Source organism: Agelaius tricolor, unplaced genomic scaffold (assembly GCF_023055355.1).
Source record: "Agelaius tricolor isolate 1412-34295 unplaced genomic scaffold, bAgeTri1.0.p SCAF_15, whole genome shotgun sequence".
Taxonomy (NCBI): Eukaryota; Metazoa; Chordata; class Aves; order Passeriformes; family Icteridae; genus Agelaius; species Agelaius tricolor.
The window spans coordinates 21,453,592-21,481,374 of record NW_027269275.1 but is presented as its reverse complement, the minus strand read 5'-3'; the positions used below and the strand labels follow the sequence as shown (position 1 = coordinate 21,481,374).

At 53.9% G+C, this 27,783-nt stretch overlaps 1 protein-coding gene and 1 long non-coding RNA gene across 5 annotated transcripts in view; one reads left to right on the top strand and one right to left on the bottom strand.

Annotated features, from left to right (window-relative positions):
- ZFHX3 (zinc finger homeobox 3) overlaps positions 1 to 10,374 on the bottom strand; it is a 126,893-nt gene extending 116,519 nt beyond the window's left edge. For 2 of the 4 annotated variants that reach the window (XM_071440930.1, XM_071440933.1), the window contains exon 1: positions 9,801 to 10,244. The gene's annotated coding sequence lies outside the window, so the exon portion shown is untranslated. Of the gene's footprint in view, positions 1 to 7,689; positions 7,767 to 9,800; positions 10,245 to 10,275 lie in introns of those variants that run through there. The other 2 variants (XM_071440931.1, XM_071440932.1) reach the window with 2 other exon arrangements.
- A 216-nt stretch (positions 10,375 to 10,590) lies between these two features.
- On the top strand, positions 10,591 to 15,455 carry LOC139596547 (uncharacterized). The gene is made up of 2 exons (XR_011681342.1): positions 10,591 to 13,294; positions 14,241 to 15,455. It is a non-coding gene; the product is annotated as an uncharacterized lncRNA (long non-coding RNA).
- The last annotated feature ends 12,328 nt before the right edge of the window (positions 15,456 to 27,783 follow it).

Sequence of the window (27,783 nt, the reverse complement as noted above, 5' to 3'; positions counted from 1 at the left end):
AAAATACTTCCCCATGCCACTGCCCCAAAGCTCTGTGTCAGCAAAAGGAAAAAGCATCCGGGGCAAGGCTGGCCTTGGCAGCAGCATCAGTGTCACAGACAGATGGGACACCAGCCCCTGCAGCCTCTCCAGGACCTGCCTCAGCACCACTGAGCCCTCGCTGTGATTTACTTGCCAAGAGTCCCTACACACAGGTAAACAAGAGGAGTTCAGTGCAGGCTGCAAACACAGCAGTGTGAACCTGCTCGTGTGAACAGGACGTTCCTGTTTTGGTTTGAAATCCAAGTTGCTTTGGTACAGCTCATAACTGTTTCCAATTCAATTAAGCCAAACTAAAATAAACCCTCCTTGAACTGAAAATCATGTCCACGGGCATTCTAATGTGCAAGTAAATCCTTTGAAAAAATAATAATAAACCAATGCAAACTTTTCTAAGCAGGAAGAGTGCTGGTAAGCAGAAGGTATTTGTTCTGAAAACCTCTGAAGCAGTCAGAATGAGGAGCCAAGCACAGTTTTCACCAGACACTTCTCAGAGCCCAACTGCACTGTTTACCTAAGACAGTTAAAAGGGTATCAGCAGCGTGAAATGCAGTCAGCTTCAAAGTCACAGTCTCGAGTCTCAAACATGCCACAGCAACCTCATTTTAGGCAAACACAGGCTCTATTTTTGTTAAGTGTTTCTCTTCCTCTGCTAAGCAAGAGGCTCATACAAGGAAGAAGGAACTTTAAAATATAAAGTCAACCAAACAAAAAAACTTTCACACTGAAGACATCATGAGAACATTAAAGAACAACTCCTCTGTCCTTTCTCTCACAGTACTCACTGTAGCTGTATCTACTGAAAGAAGCTTTATTTTACCATTTTCTTCCCCTTTTGTAACAGATCTGCACACTAAGACTCTCAGACCTTTTATTTCCAGTCACCAGAGAGTCAGGAGCCATCTCCGGGGCTCAGAACTGCCCTGGCCTCCTCATAGTGACCTGGACCATGGGGCTGACTTCAGCTCCCCATCCCCTCTGTGCTGGCCACAGGCAGCCAAGGGCATCACTTGAACTGTTCAACATCCAGGTAATGCCATTAATGGAGACAGCTGAGTCTCAACACAAGTAAATTCAAGCAGCAGTTGAGAAATCACCCAGTGCTACTCCACAGCTCAGCTAGGCCCTCAACAAGACACAGACACAGCTTTTAATATCCCAAAGATCTGCACAGGGGAAAACTGTGACCAAAATACTCCTGCCCTCCACCTCCTGGCACGCTATGCTTTAATGGCAGCTGGAGCTTTTTTGGTTTCTCCACATTTTTTCATTTTAAAATGCAGAAGACTCACTGAGCACCACCAGCAGTAAAATACCCATGTCTGTGCCCAACACCTCCCCACTCATTTCTCCAGCTGTAGGGAACTTCAGCTCTCCAGAGGACAGCCAGTGCTTCTCGAGGAATCTCACCAAACACATCTCACTGACCATTGCTACGTCATGGGCTTCGTACCCAGAAGCAAGAAGGGCCCGAGAAAAAGATTGCTGGGGGGATAAAAACCAGAATCCTGACATCCAGTTCCTGCCTAAAGTAAGCAGACATCCACACAGCCAGTGGCTACTTGGACTCAAGGAAGGAAACCTCCAGTCCCAAGAGAGCATCCCATCATCCCAGAGACACAAAGGGATGCTTAGAGGAGGAACATGGCTAGAGAAGTGGCTGGTTGGACACTTCCAGTTGCACTGCTAAGAGCTGGAGGACCATGCAGGGGGCTTCTGACAAGTAGGGCTACAGCCCTAGGCACAGCTGGGAGGTTTCAAGAGAAGAGCAATCAGTCATGCTGCTCCTCCGGTGAGGCTGACCCCAGCCACTGCTGTGCAGGACAGAGCTCAACCCTCCTCCTCCTCATGCATGGGCTCCAAGCAATCCCCCAGGCACTCCCAGAGCTTGGCTCTGTTGTTCACACATCTGCAGTTCCAGGTGAAACTGCTGCAAGCCTGCCATGAAGGCAGCTTTTCACGCAGGGCTGCACTGGCACCAGACCCACCACCTGGGTGAGTTCCAGCATCTCATGCAAACCTCCAGGACTTCCACGTCACCCAAAATAAAGAGGAAACAATGGAGAGGCTGGTTAAAATAAAGCAAGCAAGGAAATAAAAAAATCTGTGGCAGCTCCTTCAGACAGGCACTGCTATTCACCAAGTAACTGCTCTGTGAAATAGCAGAGGGGCACGTGGTGCTGACCACCCTCCCTAGGGCTGGCATCCCACGCCAGCACACAGCTCAGGACAGGCTCCACGGCCAGCAAAGGGCATGGGCTGGCAGCCATGCCCAGCTCACCACCTGCTCTGCCCTCTGCCAGCCAAGAGGGACTGCCACAAACCCACCCTGCGAGCCCTCCTGCAGCCCTGCTGTGGGGCACTGTGTGCTTCTTGCCCACCATCCCCGCTCCTTGACCAGTAACTCAACCAACCCAGCTCCACCACGCTGCTGCCTCCTCCAGCTGTGCTGCAGGCCCAGCGCCATGCCCATAGAAGCTCAGAACCTACACCTGCCTACACCTTCACATCTGCCTCTGCTTGGACTCTCTAGGACTACAAACCCTAGCCAACATGACCAGCCCTCCACCCCAGTGCTCTGTGCTCCAGAAAGCACCAACACCAGGAGGAATGAGATGGTGTCTCAAAACAAGGACCAACCAGCTCCATTTCTCCAGTACCACAGCACAGGTCTCCAGCACAACGCCCCGCTGGGATGTGCTGAGGTGCTCTGGACAATCCCTCTGCTCCACAGCTACCCCCAGCACAGCACCTACTCCCATTTAAAATTTAAGGATGCAACAATGCTCTGGAGATTTAAAACATGTTGTGATTTTTCACAATTAACTTCCACTTACAGTCCCTGCATGTGAACTACGCATCATCCCATTTCATCCTCCAGCTGAGGCAAACACTTGGTGTCTTGCCCAAAGTCAGCGTCAGAGCTGAAACGGATCTTTTGACTTCCAAACAAGCTCACGGTGTTAAGCTGCTTTTAACTGTCTCTATGGAAGATGAAAAACAGCAAGAAGAAAGGAACTGGGGAAGGAAGTATGTAAGACTAAAAGAGACAAAATTAACAGGAGAAAATTAAAGAGGAGAAATTTAGGCTTTGACATCTGAAGCAGCTGTGTAGGAGCACATGTCTGGGTGCTGCATACCCAGCTTCCAAAAGAAAGGCCAGAGCACCCATTCCTGAAAATGAGATGCGAAGGCACTGACTGCAGCACCCTGGGGACACGGTGAGCCCTGTCAGCCCCTGGGTCCCACTGGGCGCCTTCATCTCCAGTGCCTGGGCCCAACACTGCCCTGGGCACCTGCTGTCCCCCAGCCCAGCAGCACCGGGAGGGACGCCCTGCTGCTGGCCCTGCTGCTGCATGCAGCCCGGTGTGAGTGACAGTGAGCCCGCTCCGTGCTGGCGGCCGGGGTGCCTCACTCCGACACCAACAAAGCACAAGGTTAATTTGAACCTCACAGCCCTGCTGCTGCGCGCTTGTGCCTCCTCCTCGCCCTCCCTCCCCGCTCTCCTTTCTGTGCAAAGCCTGACATCTACAGTTCTGTCTGGCACAGTCAGGGGCTGCGGTGGGAACCGTGCAAGGACACGGGGACACGGTGGCCGGCTGCCCTGCGCTCCCCGGCCTTCGCTCACCCACGCGGCGCGGCACAAAGCAGCCTCAGCCCCATCAGGAGCCAAGACCGCCCGGCAGCACCGCTCCAGCGGCTACGAGCACACTGCCACAGCTCACCCGAGAGCAGCTCCTGCGCCGGCACTGACACCCAGCCCTGTCCGACACTGCACAGCCCAGGAACCACAGCCCGGCAGCATCGCCTCTGCAGCCATGGTGCGGGAGCCTCCTGCACCCAGAGCCCCTGCTCTGCTTTCCAAGGGGCTGGGCACCAGCCTCTGCAACACCAGAGGTACAGCGGAAATGCACAAGCTGCTGTGCACAGCCTGAATCCAGAATACCTTCACACTGCAGGAGCAGGGCTGGTTTGCAGACTCTGCAGCTCTCAAACACCAAGTAGCTCCGTGCACTTCCCTTGCTCTGTCTCCTGAACCAACCTTCAGGCCTGCCGACATGTTTTTTCACCACATGGTACCTCAGCAAACACACCTTGCTTGGGCAGGGAGCCCCAGATTCTGCATCATCTCAAACAACATGCACCTGACCGCGCTCGTCAGCCCAAACGACCTGCACCTGATGGCAGTCAGCGAGCTGTGCCTCCGCACCCTGCTCGCCTCCCCCTTCCTCACTCAACTCCACTATAACAAGAAGACCCAAACCCTCTGAGCCCAGCACCAGACGTCACAGTCACTCAGGAAGCCCAGCCCAGCAGGATCAAGCACGCCATCGCCATGTCACCATCAGCCATGCTGTTTGTGCGCCGAGCCCGCATCGAGCGCCGCTCTGTTTGCACAAGGCAGCGTGGAAGGAGGGTTAAGCCCCCTGCCACCCAACTAACCCAACCAGCCATTTCAGAGCCAGGCTGCCACCAGCCAGGAAAGCGCAGCTGGAAGCCCCAGGTGAGCCCAAGGCAGAACACAGGGTACGCTGCTGTTGGGACCTGAGGGTTTGGAAATAGCTCCCATCTTCCCTGGGCAGGGACCCGATGCTTCAGCAGGCACGCTTGGGCCACGTAAATAAACACTAAGAGCTAAAGTGTTACAGGCCCTGCAGTCTCCACTTTCCCAGACACCAGGGCAGGTGGAGGACAGGAGAAAACCTTTTAGCAGAGCTGCCAAGCACATTGTCTGCTCCAGCATTACTGCCAAGCCAAGGAACCTGCACACCTCAGCCCTCACCAGACTGAATACCTGAAAGCCTGGTTACCACAAGGCCAGCATCCCCATGTTCAACAGTAACATGCACCACGCAGTTCAGAACACTGTGAAATGTTTGTTTTCCAGGGGGGAAAAAGAAAAATACTGCTGGTCCTCTTTGCCTTTTCATAGTGAGAGGCATGTTTGGCACTTGTGACATAATGAAATTACAATCAACAGCCCAGTGTCTCTCCAGGCAGCAAACTCAAGGGCAAAGCTGGGTGGCCGCAGCCTGCCAGCAGCACCCACTATCCTCCCACTGTCCCTCCACCTCAGCAGTGCCTGGAACACGGTGGCAGCCACCACCAGCTGCGGCCTGTATGGAGCTCCCTTCCTGACACCTTCAACCAAAAAATAATTTTGTGCGAGGACAAAGTAGGACTGTGCTCGCAGCCACCCCTGGCACACGCACGATGCACACCTGGCGCTCGCAGCCCCACACACCGCCAGCGTTGCTGCGGCGACGAGCACCCACCTCCTGCACCGACAGATGGACACGTCTGTCCAGCACAGCCAACAAGGAAGCGCTGGAAGCTCTGGCTTCTTGCCGGCGCAGCGAGACCTCAGCAAGACCCGCAGCATCTCCGAGGGGAACGAGGAACGCAGGGGTGGCCGGGGCTGGTGGGATCTCCGGCCCAGCAGCAGGACCACTGCCGGCAGCGAGGGAAGCCCGACTCATCCACCCTGTTTTGTTGTTTGTTTTTTTGTTTTAAACTAGCTGGAATTTATCTATTTCTCCAATCCCTGCCTACACACAAACCCAACCTCGGGAGCAAAGAAAAATGCCTGAATCGCAGATCAGAGACAAAGCAGAAGGCGAGCGGGCGGCCTGCTCCCGCTGCCCTCACCTCACCCCTCGGCGCGAGGCGGTTATATTTAGGTACCGCCACGGTCTGCGGTGCCGCGGCCCCCTCGGGCACGGCGCAGAATGCAGATTTTCCAGACAACAGACCACAACAGCTCCGTCAAAACCATTAGAGGCTGCGGCGCCCAGGCCTGCGCACAGATGTTTTGATTCCCACTCTCCTGCCACGACAGCCCTCGACAGCCCCATCGCTGCCGCCATGCGCTGGACACCCAGCCTGAATTTTGGCTGTCGAGCAGGGAGGGAGGAGAGAAGTGCAGCCCTGCTCCCCAGAGAGGAGCTCCTCTCTCTAGTCTCCCCCTGCATCTCCCCAGGGTTGGACAGCCTCCCCCAGGGCTCCCAGTCCGCGTTGGGAATGACCCACCCTCAAGGAACAGGAGCAGCGGGGACAGCCCCCACAAGCACCTGCCGTGGCCCCGGGGCCTCTCCCAGGCTGAAGCCCCCACAGCCATCAGTCACAGGAGCCCGCAAGCAGCACAGGGGTCCGGCACACGCTGGGCCAGAGGGACCTGTCGTGACCCAGCTTTGGTCACAGCCCACTTCTCCTGCCAGCCGGACGCACCCACAGCTGCACGGCCCCCAAAGCAAAGCCACACAAAGGCCAAACCTTGGCCACGCTCTGATGGAGGGATGCAGGAGCTCTGAAATGCTCAGCCTCTCCCGAGCCTGTCCCTCCAGAATCGATCTCTGCAGCGCAAACACACCTCCAGCCCCAGCAGGGCCGGCGCCAGCACCCACAGAAGATGGTTGCCGAAAATTCTCCCACCGCAGACGAGAAAGCAACACCGTCAGAGAAACGCTCCCACGAGGGATCGACCCCCGCAGAACAAAACACAGCATGTGAATAAAGTTGATGTAAAAGCCCACTAGTCCTTTTTCTGCTTTTCCATGTAATATTTTTTTTATTATTATTTCTGCTATTACTGTTATTTTGGAAAGCGGAAGGCGGTGTTAACAGGGAGGCTGACGCAGCCAGCTGCGCGTCCATCAGTTTGGGATTCAGCGATTCCTGCTGAAGCCTTTCAACCACTGGCCAGGCCCAAAGCAAATCTGCTGCTCCTGGCCTCTGGCACGACACCGACAGCACCCGGGGCGGGGGTCAACGCACAGAGATGAAAGAGGGACACACGCCTCTGCTTTTGTCAGAGCAGCCACCGCTGGGCCCAGTGTGACAGCGGCCACGACAAGGCCGGGCAATGGTGCCAGGCACACGGGGCCGCCCGCACCACCCTGGCCTGCCCAGCAGCACCTTGGCTGGGTCCTGCAGGAACAAAAGGCAGCGGCAGGGTGGGAGGGAAGGTCCGGAGGCTCTGCAGCTGAGGACCAGAGCTGCTGCGGCCGGCACCGCTGCGCGGGAGAGGGGCTGGAGCCAACTTCCTGCTGCCCTCTGCTCACAAAATGACCGCGTTAAAAAGAAAAGAGGAGGAGAAAAAAATACAAATACAGCAAAGCAACTTCTGGGGCCAGATGCAGAGTTTCGCTCCCCTCTAACGTGCCTTTTCTTTGCTTTTGTTCCAGTGGAAGACAGCCCGCGGAGCGGGACCGGTCAGGAGGCAGCTCAGGCAGCCGCACAGGGGAAAGGGGAAAGCCCTAGACCGGCGGCAGAGCAGCAGCCTGGCGAGCCCTGGGCCTGGCCGCAGGGCCGGCGCTCCATGGTGCTGAGGAGCCCGGCGTGACCCTGCTGTGGGGGCCCTGGGACGCCCCGCTGTCCCCACTCCCGGCTGCTCCCCGGCCTCCGCTGCTGCGGCAGCCGAAAAGCCACGCTCCGTCTTCGCTCAGTGCCGGACCAGACAGTGCTCCCTAATGAGGGAGCATTACAATCAGCTTGTAATGCTGAATTTTTAATGCTGCCGAGGGCTCTGTTACATAATAAAGGGGGAAATGGGAGCAGAGGGCGGCCGGTGGGGCGGCCCGATCCCCCCGGCCATGCAGGTGGCGGCCCCGGCCCACCGGGCACCCCTCGCACCCCTGACCCGCCGCTTACCGCCAGCGCCGCAGGACAGGGCGCGCTCGACGCCCATCGGAGCTCCTGCCCTGCCGCGAGGGTTGCACAAACTTTCCTCAAGTGCGTGGAGGGGTGATGCCAAAACGCTGGCTCCGCACTCTGCCGCGGCTCGGCCGGGAAATGATTTAAAAGCAAAGTTCACGAGCATGTTAACGGCATGCTCTCGTATGTCCCCGCACACACGGGCTGCGCCGCGCCGCTCAGTAATACCCTAAGACTGTAAATCTATAACCACTGCAATGATTTAGTGATTAAAAACATGATAACATATTGTGTAACTGCAAACCACAGAATCCCTGCCAACTCTCCTCCGAGATACAGGAACAAAAATACAGAAAATGTGTTGCTCGCAGCGGTCTTCCTAAACTCGATGGAAAGATTTTAATAATAATGCAAAAAACCCCAAAAAAACAAACCCCAAAAACAAAAACCCAACCCAGACATTAGAAAAGGCTGGATATAAAGCAAGGGTAGAAAAAAAAAAATTTAAAAGATGGAATTTTAAATACGGATCTTGCTCTAACAAATTACAATCTAAACATGCCTCGCTTTTTTCTCTTTTTAAGTTTGTCGTAACTGGAATAACTGGTCTTGTGTGATGTCTTGCATATTCAAAGTGCTTTGTAATAGGATACGGAGACCAAACCTTATTTGCCTAAACTCAATGGGTTTTATTTTTTCCCCTCTCTCCCCCCCATTTCTTTTCCTTTTATTTTCCCTCCTCCCCCCCCCTCTCCCCTAACAGGGGGAGGGTACAAGGGGGGGGGGAGGCAAAAGGAAGCCGAGGGCTTTAAGCTGTAAGGAAAATACCTGAAAGGGGAAGCTGCAATCCGTATTACAGCGAGGAAAGCCAAATATTATACATATATTTTTAAAGGCAGCTATGGGAGTTTTGGCCTCTAAGCAGCCAACTTGACCCCATTTTCTCTATTCTCTTACTTCCTCCGTCGGAGGATTCCTGCACCTTCAGTTGTATTCGAACTCAATGTGACCCTAAGGAGGGAGTCACCGAGTCTCCAGAAAATTGCTCCATATTAAACAGGAGCAAGAAGAGGAGAAAGACAGCCGGCGCAGAGGGGACACGGTTGCGTTAGAGTCCAGGACATACCGAGAGCAGCCCCAAGCACAGCGGGAGAAAGAAACAGACCTTGCTCGGAATCAATTTTTGTTTGTTTGTTTTAAAAAGAAGGGGCGGGGGGGGGGGGGGGGGGGAAGGGAGAGAGGAACTGAATAATTAAAAAAAAAAAAAAAAAAAAGAAGACAAAGACACAAACGCAACCCAAATTATAAATAATTCACAGTCCGAATCCCGCGTGTGCGTGGCACCCACGCACGCCGTGCACGGCCGGGGCACATACATACACACACAGACACACACGCTCCCCTCGGAGGGTGCGAGCGGCAGCGGGAACCCGAGCGCGGCGGGTCCCGGCGGGGACCGGCAGGGACCCGCGTTTCACGTAGCGCGATAAGCGCCGGGCGATGCAGCCCCGAGTCATTAACCCCGGCCCCGAGCGGGCTCGGCCTGCGGTGCCGCCCGCCCCCGCCGCGCTCCCGCACCGAGCCGCCCGCGGGGAACGAGAATCGCCGTTCCTGTGCGCGGCCAGGCCGTGCGGGCCGCGGGGCTCGGGGCTCCGCGGGGCCGGGCCCGCCGCCGCCGGGGCAGTTTTCGGCACTTTCTTCGCCCCTTTGTTTTCCGGCGCGTCCCCGGCGCGGAGCGGTCGCGGCCCGGCGGGGTCCCGGGGGGGCGCGAGCTCCGCGCGAGGCCGGGCCCCCGCCGCCGGCCCCGCCGCGCACAAAGCGGCCGGGCGGGCGCCGCGCTCGCTGCGCGCCCCGCGGCCATGGCCGGCGGGCGGGGCGGGGGGGGGTCCGCGGGCGCGTAGCGGCCCCCGCGGCGCCGGCACCTGCGCGTCCCCGGCGGCGGCGGCGGGGCTCCGGGACGGCGAGCGGCACAAAGTTTGCTGGGGGATCCGGGGCGGTGGGTGGGAGCGGACGGGAGGGGGGGCCGGACCAGCCCCATGCAAAGCAGCCCGGGCGCCCCGAGCAGGAGGAGCCCGAGCGGGGGACAGGGCAGAAAAGTTGCCACTTACGCGGTCGCTGCTCCGGCGGCGGCGGCGCTTTTAATCCCGGGCGGCGGCGCGGGGGCTACAGATCCCATGCAGGCTGCGGCGGCTGCGGCGGCAGGAGCGCGGGGCTCCGCGGAGGGGCCCGGGGCAGCAGCAGCGGGAGCCGGGGGCAGCAGCCGGAGCCGAGCGGGAGCCGCCGCCGCCGCCGCCGCTGCCCAGCAGCAGCATCGTTGTCGGGGAGTTTGCAGCCCCCCGGAGAGAGGGGGCCGCGGGCGGCGGCAGCAGCAGCGGCGGCGGCGGGTCGGGGCGGAGCGGCGGGCGCGGAGCGGAGCGGGCGGCGGGCGCGGAGCGGGCGGCGGGGCTGGCGGTCGCCGGAGCAGGAAGCGCCCGGACTCAGATCTGATGATTGGGAAGAAAAAAAACTCTTTGGATCTTTATTCTGCTAATTAGTTTCCTGCAAAAAATGGCTGATTAGTGCAGTGCGCATGTGCCTCATTACCCAGGCACGACGGGAAGGGCTAATTAGCCACCTTCTGGATCAATAAGATTCAGCCCAGGCGGCGGGGGAGGGAGCGAGCGCGCAGGAGCGGGCGGGGGGAGCGCGGCGGCGGCGGCGCCGCACCGAAACTTGGGGCAAGCGGCCGGCCCCCAGCCCGCGGCGGGGGGGCCCGGCCCGGCCCCGCTCCGCGCCCCGCCGCGCTGCCCCGCGCAGCGCCCTGCCCGCGCAGCGCCCTGCCGGCCGGGGCAGGGGGCGCGGGGCCGGCCGGCGGCTCCGCACCGCTCCGCGCCGGCGGGACCTCCGCGGGGCCACCTGCCCCCGCGCCCCGGGCGGGGCCGCGCCGCCCCGCGCAGGGCACAGCCGGGGCGGGCCGACCCCCGCCGCCGCCGAAGTTTCCCCGGGAGCCGCCGGGAAAGTTGCGTCCGGCGGCGATCGCAACTTTGCGCGCCGGCCCCGCCGCCGCCGCCCGCGGCATCCCCGCAGCATCCCCGCGGCGCGGCCCGGCCCCGTTCAAACTTGGCGGCCGCCGCTCCGAGCGGGCCGGCGGATCAATGCGGCCGCGGCCAGCCGCGCTGGGAGCCGGGCTACAGGTTTCACCAGCCATCGCTGGCAACAGCTTTGTCATTTTCTAAAAATAAGAAGCTAAAAGTTATTGTAGAAGAAGGGGCTTTTTTTGTCCCCCGCACAATGTGCCTTTTGTGAGTTTAATGCCATTCTGGGGCTCTCTATGGCCCCGGACAATGGGGAACTCCAGGAGGCGGCTGTGCCTCTGCCTTTTTTCTTTCTTGCTTTCTCTTTTCTTCCCCCCACCCCCCTCCTCTTTTTTCCCCCTTTTTTCTTTTTCTTTTTTTTTTTTTCTTTTTTTTTTCTTTTTTTTTTTTTTTTAGGATGCAACATTCCTTCAGTCCCACCAGAACCTCTGCTTTGATTAAATAAATATTTCTCTAGCCTAACGGTAATGTTTTTCACTTTCTGCTCGGGTCCATGTCCGATTATTATTTAAAATTTTTATTTCCAGGAGCTTGTCCCTCCCCATTCCAGCCCTAGCGAGAAATGTAGATGATTGCTGAGAACGTGCGATTTGAATTTTAGGAGGAGGTGAACCAGTAAAGAACCTCTATCCAGGCTTCAGGAATATGTTTTTTTTTCATGTTTCTGTAAGAGGCTATTTTTATTATTAGCAGAAATGCATCTAAATTAAATCATGTCTTGAAAATCTAAAGAAGCTTTTTTTTTTCTTCTTTTTTGCTCTTTTTTAACCTTTTTTTCCCCTTTTTTTTTATTTTCATAATAACTCAAATAATTATCTTCACGGTTTGTTTCATAGCTCTGAACGAGGAACGCAGTTGCGGTCAGTTTTTCCATTTGGGAGAACCTTAATGTAGATGTATTTTATACTGCAAGGTAATAAACTGCATGTTTGTTAGTACCTATTATAATGAAATGTCTTGAGCTTTCCCTGTTTCTTAATGTGGGGGTTGACATTTGGAATTTTGACAAGTCCCTTTAATGGGATGGGGGTGAAGGAAGAGGACGGGTGATCAGGAATTTGCCTGTTCTGTTGATGCATTGCCGGAGGTGTCTGGCGGCTGGGAGAAAGTCGCAGGTTTTAAGACTCAGGGGTCGGTAGGTGCCACGGTGCTGGGGATGTTGTGCCTGCAGAGCTGGTGTGCCCAGTGACCCCGGCATGCTGTGTGTGAGTCCTGGTGCTCGGATTGACTCCAGAGGGGGACCAGTTTGCGTTTAAAAGCTGCCCTTAAAAATCTGTCACTCCCTGCTTGATACGTGTCTGCTTTTATGGAAGAATAATTGTTAATGTACTCATCTTTCAAAAAAAAAAAAAAAAAACCAAGCAAAAAAAAAAAAAAAAACCATCTCCCCAAAAAAAACCCACCAAAACAAAACCACCCCCCCCCCACAAAACCCTAAAAAAACCGCACAACCCCAAGAAAAAAAAAAGAAAAAAAAAACCCAAACAAAAACCAACCAAGCCCCAAAGCATGGAGCCCTGTGGGAATCAGAATTTTTGGGGGCTGCTTGGTACGCTGCCTGGGAAGGTGCATGTAATTTGTAGCTGTTCTTGCTGAACGTGAACCAAACGTGGGTTGAGGAAGAAGTTTGAGGTGAGAGTAAAGTAACCCTTGTCTTTAGCACTTGGGATAACTTAGAAAAGTGCCTCTTTTCCCCTGAGGCTGTGGATCTGGTGGCCCAGGCTGCGGGTGCTGCCTGTGGCCACACTTTTGCAGAGCAAAGCAAAAGGAAATGTGTGGGGAAGTTGGGGAGCAAGAGAGCGCCTGTGGATGCTCCAGAAATAGGCACCTCCACAGGGACGTGTGCGAGCGCGGGCTGGAGCCATGGATGTTGTCTGCGCTTGCATCGTGAATTCGAGCTGTGTGCCGCTGTCCTCTAATTTCCCATGACAACATATGGATCCCATAAAGGCAAACATGCCGAAGTGCATCTGTCTGGGTAGTTAACACAAACCAAACATCCCCCGCTCGGGATCCCGCTGCCGCTCCGGCCGCGCTGCGCGGAGCCCTCCTGCCTCAGCCCCTCGCTGCTCTCCGTGTTTCTTCGGCGCCGCGCTGCGGGACCAGCCCGAGCGCCCCGGCAGGGAGGAGGGCAGAGGAGCGGAGGGGTTAAGCGGGGAGAGGGGCGTGCGCCCTGCGGCCCCCCACCCTCCTGGGAGCCGCTCCAGCCCGAGCAGGCTCTGCCCTGGGGTCAAGTCCTAGGACATCTTTCCCTCCCCTCCTGGCAAGGCAGCAGCTCAGGCTGGGAAGGGAAACAGCAGATGAGCAGAGGGCAGAGGTTTGCCCCTCGTCCTGGACGCAGACGTCTGGAGGCTGGGGAAAGAGAGAGTTCCCAGTTTTCCAGGTTGCAAAAAGTGGTGATGAGGGGAGGCTGTGTGTGAAAAGAAGGGAAGGAACAAGTGACGGCTGCAGGACCAGCGGATAAACCACTACGCAAACATCGAAACACAGCCAAGGAATTAAGGGATAATTCGTACAGAAATCGTTAGGTATGATTACATGTATGTGCACGTGTGTCTCCTCTAAAAAATTTACTTTCCATAAGATTTCTTTGTTCTAGGCAAAAAGACAATCTGGTTGCTAAAATATAAAAAGGGGCTTCCCTTACTTTAATTAGAAATTTTGATACAGCCTCATCTGCAATTGTGTGGGTGCCTCTTGTTTCTATATGTGTATCTCTGCATACGCATAGATGGGATTTTGGGTTCAAATAGCTTTTAATGTGCTTAGCGGAAAGAAGCTCTTAGTATCAGATCTGCAGGGAAAATAAGACTGATTTTTCCCATAGGAAACTTGCTAAAGACACAGCTGAATTATTAGATTAACCCGCTTTTTTGTCTCATGGCATATCTGATGTATTTGCGCAAAGATTTGTATCATTTCATTTCTATGTTATTTTGAACAGACGGAATGAATAGCGGCGCTTTCAAGGGAAGTTATTATTTGCAGAAATGTATACAAATTGAGAGGAACAACTTTGAAGCAAAATGTTTTTCCAAGGCAGCGAATATTGCTTTTTGGACAGGACTCTCAGCAAGAATAGTTGTTATCTTTAACATGTAAAATGGGGGTGAGCAGCTCTGGTTCCCTGGATTCTGCAGCGAGATCAAGTCTTCCCCTGGAGACATGACCTGGCTGCCAGGGGCTCAGGAGGCAGGGGTGGGCCAGATTTGCATAGGTCTGTGGTGAAAGCACGGGACTCAGCTGAATTTTTAGGGATCCCCGAGCATTTCCCACTGCTCGCCACCCAGCACAGGGGGACTGGGCCAAGGCTCTGCGGTGCTGGAGGCTGACGGGGCACAAGGAGCTGATGTATGGGGAAAGCTAAAAAAAAAGTTCCAGGCTATCTTTTAAAATTCAGGCTTTAAAAATTATAGCTGGGAGGGGGGAGATTCAGCTTAGAAAAAGTCTCCATAATATCATCCACTTCCATAGCTGTGTGCTTCTTGGAAATGTGTCTGAAGAATCAGAACAAAGCATGGAAGGCCAGAGTCCTTGAAGGAGCTCCAAATGATAAAGTCTGCCATTCATTTTAAACACTGCGTGCATTGTGGAAACACAGGTCAATTTGAAGGCATTTGTCAGATTTCCAGTTCCCTCTGCTCCTTTGCAATGGAAATTTGCAATCAAATCCCTTTGCTGGAGTTAGGATGTCTGCCTTGATCAGTTTGTATGACTCTATGCCCAAAGCACTGGCCAGGTAGGCTAGCTTTTCCTGTGGAAAGTTTGTTTGTGAGGAGTTGAGCCGGAGAAGGGGGGAAGGTTGAGGGGAATTGAGCTGGAGCAGATGTGTTTGTTCTGGGTTTGGAAGGGGAAAGGGCAGGCAGTCGGCAGCGATGGATTGCACGGGGCTTGCCGAGCCGCAGAGGCGAGCTGATGCCATTTAGAGACGCCCAGCAAGAAGCATGGAAAGGGATATTCCAGCAGCAGCACAGTCATTGTTGGGAAGCAAAAATGCAGCACGGCTGGAGAGCCACACTGCTGAGCAATTTCAGCCAGATAGCAGGGATTTCTTCTGGAGTCAGGTTTGCCTCAGTTACTGGGGGGGCTGCTGCCCTTATTCCTGAGACACGGGGTGCTGGAGGGGAGAGACTATTCCTATAGAAGAAATGCTGTAGGATTTGGGAGGTTTCGGCTGAGGGGGATGTTCAAAGGAACATTTATTCTTTTGTCTCCAATCTATTTCTGGGGCTTTACCTGGTTATTAAAAGACATCGTGCTCCAGGCAGTGGGAGTGACAGGACCTCTGTGGGCTATTCCGGCTGTCCCCAAACCTGGCAGGGCTGCTGCAGGCAGGCTGAGTAAACACCCCTCAGTCAGACAGCAGGTTTGTAACATGCATTTGCTTGTTTTGCAGGCCGTAACACGAGTGGATGTGTTTGCCATGGAAATAAACACTTGGAATACATCTATATGTTTCTTGGCTTTTTGAGAGAAATGAAGAAAAAAGTCTTGGCATTTAATTAGGAGTCACTAACCTGATAAATATTGAACATCATTTCTTTGTGAGCAGCTCCATGTGCTCAGAGTACTCTATGGATGTATTCCACAATTGCACTTATTTAATGCCTGTATCACCTCGTGCCTATTGTATTTATGTTGTCATCAATGTCAGATTTTAATTAAACAATTAAATCACTGTCACAGTAATTTCCCTAGAAAACTATTTTAAATGAAAAATCCCACAATAAATGTTTGGGAACCATCTTAAAGGGATAAAAGAGGAAAATAAGTTACAGAATAAAATTACAGTTCTCCCAGAATTAGGGAAAAAAAAACCCCATGTTTTCAGCATTGAGAAGAATTCTGGACTACAGGGTGGTTTCCACAGAATTCAGTCTGTCAGCAGGGAGACCAAGACACCTTGGCTTGTCTGGGGGCTGGTCTGGGTCTGTCAGGTGCAGTGGCTGCACAGGGACCCCGGCCCAGGGCTGGCAGTTCCTGTGCTCACGCCCCTGCTGGGGCCAGGAGCAGTGACAGCAATGCAACCCTCTCTTCTCTGTGCCAGCCAGGTACCCAATGCTCCTTGGAAAATAGTCCATCAGCCTCCTTTCCCTCCGACTTATTTCAGAATTAAGCTGGAGATTTGCAGGAAAGTCTGCATTGAATTATTCACCAAGTTAAGCACCAGCACCAGCTGCACTTACTATATAGTAACCACGTCCTCCACCCCTGTGTTGTAAGCAGTGAGAAATCGGATCTGACATAGCATCTTTGCTGCACTTAATCAAACAGTTCATCGTTATCTCTTTGTAAATATCTGCTCTTATTCCTCTAAAACCTGTACTTCTTTGCACAGAAAAATCACAAACACGAGATGCAAAATTCATCAGACAAGATATCTGCAGGAATCACGCTCCCAGCCGCACGCCACGATATTACCTGTATTTAACATAAGCACATCTGACATTTGCGGCACGTGAGCGGCGCGTATTGAAATTGGGGCCCGGGCTGTGACCGCAGCGCCGCGTCCCCCGCAGCCATCCCCGGCCAACAATGCTTTCATTTGTGCCCCTGCCGAGCCAGTGGGGGCTGGGGGCCTCGCTGTGCCCCCCTCCCCAGCGCCCAGCCTCAGGGGACCCCTCCCAGCCCAGCGCCCATCCTGCCACGGCAATCCTGGACAGTGTTTCTCTTAGGTCCACGCTGCGCTTTTATTGGAATGCAGCTTTGCAGATTGGGTTATGGCTGGGCTGCGTGTGGTTTCTGTCAGCCCTGAAGTGTTTTACAGCTGGAGATGATTTTGGGGGCGTGGGGAGGGGACACATGCAGCCTGTCCGCAGCCAGGTCTGATGTTCATCTGCTGCTGTCTCTCTAATTGTTTTCTCCGCGTCTCCATCAAAAGGTGAGGCTGGCACTGGAGGGGGTGATGACGACAGTGGCAACACCAGGTCCATCCCTTCCTGCTCCTCGTTTTAGCTTGGTGTTCCCCAAAGCAAGCAGAGCCCCAGATTTTCCAGCAGATCCCTTTTCCTCCTGTGGCCACAACAAGCCCAGGTACCTGGTGTGCTGTGCCCAGGCTGGGCAGCCCGAGGCCTTGCACAGGCAGTGCCCTGGGGGGACTCCTGCCCCAGCCAGCTCCACTTGTGAGTTCAAGACACAGAACCTTTAACCTAAATTCAACCAGTAAACCCCAAAGCACTCACTCCATCAGTCCAGAGCCGTGGCAGTCCCCACAGCCCCCTTGCCTGGGCAGGCCCTTGCCTGGACCCATCCAGGGCCACCCGCACTGTGCCCAGAGCCTCTGCCACCCAAAGGGCCTTGGCAGAGCATACGCAACCAGAAACACGTTTTTTATACACGGGAAAGGGGGAAATGGATGAGGTTGCACAGAACCCTCCTCCAAGCAGGAGAGGCTGTGCTGGAGGAAAGTATTGCTCATAATGACACTTAAGCCCAGACACTTGAATGCTAAAGGTTAAACTTACATTCTTCAAGAAAGGGCTCCTTGCCAGCTTGAACTGTGTTGTGTGTTCACTACTGCCTCCTCCTCCTCTTCATCCACTGTCAATCCACTTTTGGTATGTTTTGAAATAACTGAGGTTTTGGGGTGGATTTGTTTCCTCCCCTAATGTCTGTTCTCTGTACCAGTTCTTGGCCCTATGTCTGTCACAGAGTTAAAAAAAATTTAGAAGTCAGTTTAATGCCTGTACAAAAGTGAAGTGTTTTTTTCTTAGCTGCAAACTACTGTAGCTTCAATCCATCAAAGACCAGCCTCAGCATATGTTCTGTCCTCCAGTGACACACAGTTCATAGAACACCATCCTCCACCTCCTGTCCTCAGCTGAATAACCAGAACGTACATTCTGACAATCAGGCTAAAATTGGAATTAAAACACACATTGAAAGACTGATATACAGTAACAATAGGGTGGCAAAATCATTTTGGGGACAATCCTCACTAGGGCCAGAGACGAAACTGATGGCAATGCTTCCAAATGCTCAAGCCAAGGAAGAAGAAACAGGAAAATGCCCACCCAGGAGTCGCACTTTAAGATGAATTTCATCATAGTATGAAGAAACAGACATGCAGTTTGGATGCTACATTTAGACCTTACTGATCAAAGAGCACCTTCTCCATATACTTTCATGCTTCTCCCCAGAGATATTTCCCATAAAAAAAAGAATGGAAATAATATTACATTGTGGATGCCTTCTAAAGCAGCCTCTTTACACAGCCTCATGCAGGCTTTTCGTAGAGAATCAGTCAGGTGAAAGCACAGAACACAGATCCCTACATCTCAGCAGCAGCAGCAGGTAGAGGAGACCCAGACAGAAGGCTGGATCAAAGGCTTTGAGGAGGAGCATGGAAAAGAGCCAGAGCGAGCTTCAGAAGTCAAATGCAATTTTTATTTGGGTTCAGAGATGATAAAAGGCCAGTGATGTTCATTTTCCTACTTCCTGCAGCAAGGGAATGGGGGGCTGCAGGGCTCCGCAGCTCGCTGCAGTGTATTTCTTGGCACAGCCCTAATTGTATCTCCTGGTCCCAGTGGAAGTTCACGCTTTTTAATATCTCTTATTGCTTCTGCAATTGCTGCCACCAGTCAGCAATCACAAACAGGAAGCCGTGAGTCAGCAGAGCCATAACCCGTGGGCTGCCAGCGGCCGGAGGAGAGGGACGCTCCTGGAAAACACGGCGAGGGCCGAGCTGGCCAGGAACAGCGCCTGGGAGCTGCACCGAGCCCTGGCTCCCAAATCAGCCCTTCAGCTGACACCAAACCCGGCACAAAGGCTCCCAAATCAGCCCTGCAGCTGACACCAAACCCGGCACAAAGGCTCCCAAATCAGCCCTTCAGCTGACACCAGAACCCATCACAAAGGCTCCCAAATCAGCCCTTCAGCTGACACCAAACCCGGCACAAAGGCTCCCAAATCAGCCCTTCAGCTGACACCAAACCCGACACAAAGGCTCCCAAATCAGCCCTTCAGCTGACACCAGAACCTGGCACAAAGGCTCCCAGTTCAGCCCTGCAGCTGGCACCAGAACCCATCACAAAGGCTCCCAAATCAGCCCTTCAGCTGACACCAAACCCGGCACAAAGGCTCCCAAATCAGCCCTTCAGCTGACACCAAACCCGGCACAAAGGCTCCCAAATCAGCCCTTCAGCTGACACCAAACCCGGCACAAAGGCCCTGCTGCCCTGGGCCTGGGCGCCTTCACAGAGGTTTCCCAAAGCTGGTGCCCAGGGCTCAGGGCAGTCATGGCAGGGTGAGAGCAGACAAGGACACTGGCTCCAGTTGCCTCTCTGTGTCCAGAACGCAGATTTTTTCCCCGTTAGGGAGAGCACGGCAGAGGAGGCAGCAGTGGCCCCTCAGCTGGGATACGCCAGCGTGACCCCGTTTTCACACCGGCGGCACCCGGGGCTCGGCCGCACCACGGCTCACGTAGCGCGGGGAAGCAGATGATCTATTCCCAGCCTGGTTTCGTCTGCTTCCTAACTGTATTTAGCAGCGAGTTTACTCCAGACTGAGCCTGCGTGAGTAAGTGTGTATGTAAGGGTTGAGGATTGGCTGCAGCAGGCAGAGGGTTTGCTGAAAGGCTTGTTAAGGAAGCACTACTGACCATGCAATCCAATTACATAATGCTTCAAAAAATAACCATGCTGGGAGTTGGGTCTGGGCAGTGCATTTTGGCAGCAGAAAGAGGTATCAAATGTTCATCTTCCAAACCAAAGGCTGACAGTGTATTTGTGCCACAATGTGACACTGCACCTCGGCAGTAAACTGCTCGAAAGAGGAAACTTGCTTCCAGGGGAAATGCCTGCTGTTCCCTTTCAAGGCAGTGCTGCACCCTGCAGACCGACGTTATTTGAGTCCTTGTAAAATTACCACTAATCTCTGCACTCAGGATGCCTCGTGTTTTATGGGCACTCGTATGACGGCAGCTTTGTTTTCTGGGGGGAAAGCAGAGTGCCGAGCAGGGAGAAGCAGGCACCTGGCCATCAGCAGTGGCTTTCGGGCGTTTTCCTCAGCTCCCTATCTTGCAGCTCTTCTCTGTCACTCTGGACAGGACAGACATACAGATGATGCACAGTATTTACTGGACAATGTCTGAAAAAAGTACCCTGTCCTGCCTGAGGAAGATCCAGACCGAGTCCCACTCCAGGCAGAGCCTGCGTGGAGCTGTGCATCCTTTCTGCCGAGATGGATGCTGGCGAAGGGGACCGAAGGCTCAAGCTCCAGGATGGCTCCATCCACACGCTGTCCGGGATGACGGGGATTTAGAAACCCTGTCTCCAAACAGCACTGGAAGCTTTTATCGTAGTTACTAATTTAACTGCTGGGCTGCTCCGAAGGCGTCACAGAGAAGGCACATTTCTGGTGAATGAGGCAACAGCAAACCAAGGATATTCCGAGCCGCTGCGCAGCCGCCTGTACCTGAGATGTGCGGCTGGGCTGCTGGGGATGCTGCATGCGGCTCTGGCCCCCGGCCCTGCCTGGGCACTGGGGGCTCCCACGGCCGGATCGCATCCCGGCCCCCGGGCTCTGCCCAGGCCCGGAGCCCCCGGAGACACGGGCGAGCCCCGCGCTGCTGCCGGGCCCGAAGGGGTTACGGGCGGCTCGTCCGGCCCGGCCCGCCCCGCCGCCTGCCCCGGCGGTTCCCGGCTGTTGCCGGCTGTTCCCGGCTGTTTACCTGGCAGCGCCGGCCGGAGGCCGCGCTGACATCACCGCCGCGCCCCCCCGTCCCTCCGTCCCTCCCTCCCTCCGTCCGTCCGTCCGTCCCTCCCTCCCTCCGTCCGTCCGTCCGGCCGGCCCGCCCGCCGCCGGCCGAGCCTCGCCCGCCGCGGGGCCGCCGCCGCCGCCTTCCCCGTGGCCGGGGCACACGCGGGCCCGGCGCTGCCCACCCACCTGGCTGCCACGTCGCAGCCGCGGGCTGCCCGCGGGCCCCCATGCTGCCGCTGCCCGCCGCCGGCAGGCCCGGGCCCGGACACCCAGGCCGGCGGCGCAGGTGCTTGCCCCTGCGGGGGCTGCTCCTCCGGCCCGCGGCGGAGCCGCTCTGTGGACGCTTTCTTGGTGCCTTTGGGCAGGGAGCCAAAGTATGCAGCTTAAAGGAAATGTTTAATAAAGACACAGGAGCCTCAAACTGTTTATTTTTCCTTGCAGAAAGGTGGAGAGACGATGTCCCTGGAAAGGCTGCCGGGCCAGGCGCGGGCCGGGGCCGAGCCGGGGCTGACGCTGCCTCTCACCTCTCCCTCCCCTGACAGCCCCGGCCGCGGGGTCATAAACCGTGGGGGGAAAAGGCAGCCTATTAGTAACTCTATTAAGTCTCCATTAGTTAGGTGTGAACTCATTACTCTAATATACCTGGAGGTGGGATCCCACTTGCAGGACATTAGCGCTGCAATAAGCACGTTTACCACCCGAGCTGGACCGAGCGAGGAGAAGATGGAGGAAAGGACAGGCGCCTCTCCACACCTGGGGCAGAGCACCACAGAGAGCCCTTCTTGCCACGCCTGCCCCGGGCAGTTCAACTCTCCCACACAGGCTTCCTCCCTGTCCCCAGGGTCGCTGCCCCTATGAGCAGCCCCTAAAGCAGCCCTGGACACCTTCCCTCCCTGCAGCAGCGACAGGGCAGCCACTGACACACAGCCTCACGCCATGAGTGCCTGCACCACGGCAAGCTGCTCCCGGCCTGTTGTAGGATCAGACATTTGGGTTGGAACAGTTCCCCCAGCACTGCCGAGGACACCAGTCACCCGTGTCCCCAGGTGCTGTACCACACAGCCTTTAAATCCCCTCCAGGGCTGAGGACTCCACCACTGACCTGGGCAGCCTGTGCAAGGGCTGCACAGCACTTTCAGAGAAGAAATTTTTCCTGATTGCTAAATCATAGAATATCCTGAGCTAGAAGGAACCTACAAGGAATATTGAGTGCAATTACAGGACAGGACAGACCAAAGAATCCCACCACATGCCTGAGAGCTTGTCCAGCCCTTCCTGAATGTCCAGTCTCAACCTCCCCTTTGCCTGGCCTGGCCTTTTCGATGTGTTGGCATTTTGTGACAGGAGCTGTTCTGCTGTCTGCAGCTGAGCACCCTGTGAGGAACTCAGGCAAACTAAATAATGAGCTTATAGGAAATCAATTAATTAATAATAGATAGGATGCAGGAGCAGGGCTTAAAGGGGTTTGCTGAGTTAGCACAATGAAAAACATGACTGTGTGTAGAAATGTGTAGGCATAGAACTTTGTCTCCACCTTCTCAGTAGCCTGAACATGCCAACATGAGAGGCCTGAGCCCCAGTGCCCTCTGCCAGAGCCCCTCACAGACAGGCACTGTTTGCCCTGCAGAGCACAAAGACTGTGCACCATCTCCTCCCCATCCTTACTGGCACTTCAAGGCTGCACAAAAGCACAGCCCATGCAGAACTCTTCTCAAGAGTAATTTTTAAGCCCATTTGTTCCTAAATAGCACTAAACTGTACACGATCCCTGAAAAAAAGCTGTCCAAGAGCATACAAGTAGGATTTTAAAAATTATTTCAGGAGGAAGCATGATCTTGCTTCTAAGATCCTTGGCCAAAAAGAGTATAAAATTAATGGTATTAAGTTCCTAAAAATACTCTTGAGGATCTGGGAGTTGGAACAAGGGCTTGGATTCTATTCCTAGCTCTGCCACAGACTCAGTGTCTGCAATGAAGGACCAGCTCAGATGGGACACAGGGTATGTTGCAAGTGCCCAGAAATGCACTTCAGAGCTCACTCCCCCCACTTTTTGCCCGATTTCCCATTTTGTGCAATGGGTACAAAAGTGCCTCTGATGGAGCAGAGCACATGAGATGGAATGTTGGTGTAATTCCTCCTGGTTTGTTTCCAGAGCACCATGAAACCATGTCCTGATCAAGCTCACCGGCCCTTTTCTTTCTTCCCTATTTCTCTGGAATCAACTCTTAAAATTCAAAACACCCGCAGGTACAAACAATTATGATTTAAAAAGAAACTACCTGCTAGAAAAGTGCTTTTTCCCTCCCAGCAAACACAGCACTTCCTTGCACTGTCCTCCTAGTCAGTTCATCTACCGTAAGGGTGCTCAAGTCCAATGCCCTGCAAAATTCAGTATTAAGTCTGCCTCTTTACTGTCCTGAACAGGAGACATAGGCAACCTTAAAATGCAACACTTGTTTTTAGCCCTGGAAAATCCTGAAATATTCACCTTTTAATATATCTAGGAAAATTGTTTCATCATGTAAAAATGATTTTATGGGTCTTTCTCAACCTGTTTTACTGTAACTCTGTTAACTAAGGTACCCATTTCTACATGGAATCCCATACAAAAATGGATTAAAATAATTGTGAAAGTTTCTGTAATTTGAACAAGTTATTGTGGCAGGATGCCCAATGACAAAACAGCCCATCAGCAAAGCCTGAGCTGAACTCACTGGTGGCTTCTCTAATTACAAAAAAGGAACATCCCAATGGTACCTTGACAGAATCTCAAATCCCTTTAATTCCCTGTGTGTCTTAGCTATGAAACCACTTTTGGCACAGGAATTTAAACTGCTAGACAAAGATTCAAAATAGCACATTTCAGTGATAAATAGTAAGGTTTATGCCCCGGAGTTGCTTTTACACCAGCATGAGGCACTGAGATGGGACAGAATCCTGCATATTGAGTCCTGTGTGGATCCCAGACCCTGCCAGGTTCTGCCATCAGTGAAAGTACTCCAAGAGAAATGAAAACCCAGGCAGTGAAAACCTCTGCTCGCCCCACTAAAGGGAGGAAAAGAGACTGACATTTCCATGGGTGATTCTGTCTGATGAAATCAAGTATTTAAATGACTTCTATTTACACAGGATTTTGAGAAATAATGCTAATTTGCAGAATTGGCATCTGGGGTATGAGTATATATACCCTGGGAGAGCACTTAGGGAGCCTTTGTGAAGCTAAGTAATAAACGCTTTGTCTTCACCGCACTATTTATGGGTTGCTTGGGGGCATCCTGCTCTCCTCCTGCCCCTACCTGGGCATAAAATTATTGCCCAACTAGGTTTTAATCAGAGCAACAGTAAATCTGAATGACCACACATGCACAGCCATTCCTGCTCCCTGATCTCCAGCATTAATTATAAAGTGAGACTGTTTACACAGTACATACCACTTTCCTGACTTCTTTCTTGTTTATGTCTAAACCTTTATGGACATAAAACTTTGGAATTTGCTTTTGGAATAAAACTGCAATTTAAGTGGCAATAACTGTGCTGGAAACAACTCGGCTCTTGCTGCCCCGGTGCCGCGGTCACGGCAGGTTGGCACTGGAGCCTCCCCACTGCAGCGTGTTGGTTCAGGTCATCTCCTTGCTGTCCCAGCTGGACGGCTCCTCAGAAACTGCAGCCTGAGACTGCTCCCAGCAAACACTCCAGCTCTCCCTGCCCAGTCCCTTCTGCACTTTTGCCCATGTCTGGCTGCCCTGTGCGTGTCCCTGCACACCCCGCTCTGGGGTTTGTGCTGCTCCCCCTGTGCCAGGCTGGGCTCAGGTCCTCACTCCTCCCTCCCAGGGTTCTGACCTGGCAGCCTCTTTGCTCCTCCAGACTGAACCCTGTCCCATGTCCTAAAGCACCCCTCCAGTCAGATTTCCCCTGAAAGGGAAATTTTTCTTGTACAGTAAGTCCTTACAAACAAAAGAGACGTCCATCAGATGCCATACACAAGTGAGGGTACAGTAGTAAAGTTACTGATGCTCCACAAGCACTAAATTATTCCTCGTCACACTGGCCTGGCTGCTCATTTTGTCAGGCTGTCACACAATAAATTAATATGTTGGCTCTTTGGGGCTGAGAACTCTTCTATTTGTTCAGTAAAACAGATACTGCACACCCCGGGCACCATATAAAAATAATAAATTACCATAGCACACAGGCAAGGTATTACTTGTCTCTCTCCTTGCCTTTACTTTATCCCCTCCATCCTCTGCCTTTCCTCTGATCAATTCATCTTCCATTTACTTTCTATTTCTGTCTGTAGGTTTCACTTTAATACATGCTGCTCCGATATTCCAACCATGCCACCTGCTCCACAAGCACAACTGCAGAGGCTCCACGGATGTGGAGAAGAGGAAATCAGCAAACGTTCAAGGGGAGGAGAAGAAAGAATGTCTATACTTCAAGAATATTAGGAAAAAGGAATCAAGCCTCTACCTGGTGCTGTCTCTTACGCTGACTTGGATGCCTCCTGATTCCTGCCAGACTCCCTTTACTCTTCACATCCAGCACAGAACTGTGGAGACTTGGTAGCCACAGGAATTGAACAGCCTTCTCTATGTAGGCAGGTGGGGAAGTCTTTGACCCAATCTCCCTTGTAGGTTAAAATGTCCTTTAATTCTGGTGGGCTGTGCTGAGATGGGAATGAATAAACTCTCTCTTCATTTTAGCGTCCAGCTCATGGAAGCTGCACAGGCTGGATGTTAAGTCTGTCCAAATTCCTTTCCTCTTTGGCAAGGTTATCCTACCTACAAAAATAAGAATTAAAATTAAGGTTTTGTTTGGCTTCTTACAAGTTCAGATCCTGCCCCACATTTTCCAGGACACAGTTCCAACCCAAGTTTTAGCAGACAGGCTCCCCAAGAGCACCCGCAAAGTCACGGGAAGTCATCAAGTTATTGCAATACTAAGTGCATTATGTTTCCAAAGCATCACATAATCTTAACTAATAAAAAACCCAACAGAATTTACTGTTTGTTCTTAAAAAAAAAATAAATAAGCAAAGAAGCAAAATTTAAATATTTATTGGAAAGCTAAATATTGTAGCCTTGAGCAGTTATTGGCAGGAGATGCTGTGCAAACAGAGCCCCGGCAGGCTGCTGCCTCCCACATCCCTGGGCGCTGGCCCGGGGCCCGCACGCCCCGCACTGGGCTCTGCACGCCCCGCACGCCCCTCATAACCCGCACACCGTGCCCCGCACACCCCGCACGCCCCGCACCGCACCGCGCTCCGCACACCCCGCACATCCCGCACGCCCCGCACACCCCGCACGCCCCGCACACCCCGCACGCCCCGCACCGCACCGCGCTCCGCACACCCCGCACACCCCGCACGCCCCGCACATCCCGCACATCCCGCACATCCCGCACCGCGCTCCGCACACCCCGCACACCCCGCACACCCCGCACGCCCCGCACGCCCCGCACATCCCGCACATCCCGCACCGCGCTCCGCACACCCCGCACACCCCGAACACCCCGCACACCCCGCACGCCCCGCACCGCACCGCGCTCCGCACACCCCGCACACCCCGCACGCCCCGCACATCCCGCACGCCCCGCACCGGGCTCTGCACGCTCCGCACACCCCGCACACCCCGCACGCCCCGCACACCCCGCACGCCCCGCACGCCCCGCACACCCCGCACGCCCCGCACACCCCGCACGCCCCGCACGCCCCGCACACCCCGCACCGGGCTCTGCACGCCCCGCACACCCCGCACGCCCCGCACACCCCGCACGCCCCGCACACCCCGCACGCCCCGCACCGCGCTCCGCACGCCCCGCACACCCCGCACACCCCGCACACCCCGCACGCCCCGCACACCCCGCACATCCCGCACACCCCGCACACCCCGCACGCCCCGCACCGCGCTCCGCACGCTCCCCGGGAAAGCGCCGCGGTTCTGTTCTGGCCCATCTGCGGCTCCGGCCGGGTCGGGCCCACCCCGCCTGCCCTCTCCCGCTACGGGAGGTGCGGGGCCGAGCGGGTCCCCGCTCCCGGGGCACGGCAGCACCGGGACCGCCGGCAGGCGCCGGTGCCGGGGGCGCTGGCGCACCCGGGGGTGCTGGGGGAGCCCGGCCCGGCCCGGCGGAGCTCCAGGTGAGCCGGGCTGGCCCAGGGCAATGTTTGCTCCTTCTGGCATCTGATTCCCACCCCTCCTATCCCACGTGGCCGTGCATTAGTGATGGGCACTGCTGGCAGATGGCAAAGTTCGAGCCGGGCTAATTAAACATACCGAGCTAATAACCTTCCATTTTGGGACTGGTATAATTCATAATTTAATGTATTGCTGCTGAGACATTAACCTTTCAATGACTGGCACAGTGCCCACAGCAGCCTGAGTGCTGACCATCTTTCAGGAAAATGAGTATTATTGTTAAAACAGGTATAAATCATTCATGGCTTCAGCTTTTGTGTCAAGCTGCACATGAAAATAAGTAGTAGGCTGGGTAATTTATTTACCTTTTGGTGGTTATTCTTATGATTTCATGATCATATTCTCTGATTCATAAACACTGGCCAATTGCCATTCTGTTCTCGTTTTACCATTTCAATATTGCAGTGGTTATTCCGATTTCCATCTTTTAACAAGTTCAAGACTGGTGCAGAGTTGCTTGATCCAGGCACAAACATAATCTCATTTCAAGGAGGAAAAACTTATTTTAAGCTAATTCCCCAGTATTCAATGCAATTATTAAAGCTACCAACTTGTTACAATTTAGCACTTTGCTAAAAGAAGTGTTTCTTTGGAAACTGGTGCATAAACACACAGATTAAAAACTTTTCAAAATTCTCCTTCAGAGGCAGCTGGGAGGAAGCTCACACGTTACTAAAGAGTTTAGTAAAGATCATGTCCTATCTCTTCCAATCAAATGGTGAACGCAAATGGCCAATGCTCAGTCAAAAGGGGAAACTATCTCTGTCTTTGAAGGCACATTAAAGATGAGTCTAAAAAAATCCTAAGTGGATGCTGAAAAACCAATCCATTTGCAAAATTGCTATTTTTGAAGAAAGAAGTTAACTAAGGAATCACCAAGAAGCTGTTTGTGAATGTCTGTCATATAATGCCAGGATAATGCCAAGAGCAGGACATTTTGGAGGCATAAGAGAATGAGGAGCAATATCAGCATCACTGATTTTAGGCTTCTCCTCAGGACTTCATATGGTCACTCTCAGGACTAAATGAACACCGGCAGAAGATAAAGCATTTGAACCTGTTCATGGGGACAACACTCAGACCCCCTTGGAACAGGAATTATTTGAGAGGTTGAGGTTCCTCTG